Below are 717 nucleotides of genomic sequence, written 5' to 3' on the forward strand. Positions count from 1 at the left end.
CCCTCCCTCTCCTGTTTAAACATGAATGTCGATGTGGATCTTCTGTCTTCTAGGATCGCGGGTACCGGAGCCATTATTTGGAACGATTGTGGCATGGGCATTATCAACGCTGGGCAACATTTTGAGCATTGGGACATTACTCAAGTTGAGCTTATGGTTGTTCGTTCTCTTCAACTTATATGCCAACCAAGGATGTATGAACTTGAGGGGATCGTCACTGAACAGGATAATGAGAATATTATGAAACATTTACAATCCGGCATGTCAAAGGATGTTTGGCAACGACAACCAGTGCTTGCTTCAGACTTTGCTTTTCTCCTCAACTTCAAGCAAGTTTTAATTTTGCATATTTCTAGAGATTGTAATAGAGCCGCCCATTTTTTGTGCTAGGCGTGCTTTAGTTTTTTCTTTTGATGCATATAGATGATGATAGGGAATTCCACCATATTTGTAAATTATAGATCTCACTTTAGTACATCATAGATACATACATGCATAGTTTTTGTACTCTTTCAATCTAGTAATGCAAAATGCAGATTTTCAAAGAAAGCTCCACTACACATCTCCTAACAATGCTGACCCCATTCTTCATCTTCAATAATGTCAGAGTATACTATTGAGAATATGTCATTAGGTTCAATTGCTCCATCTTTGTAGATGTCACATTCTTGGTGCTCCCTCCATCGATGATGAGATTGCATACATTTTCATTCACAA

This window comes from Phalaenopsis equestris, unplaced genomic scaffold (genome assembly GCF_001263595.1).
Source record: "Phalaenopsis equestris unplaced genomic scaffold, ASM126359v1 Scaffold001170, whole genome shotgun sequence".
NCBI lineage: Eukaryota > Viridiplantae > Streptophyta > Magnoliopsida > Asparagales > Orchidaceae > Phalaenopsis > Phalaenopsis equestris.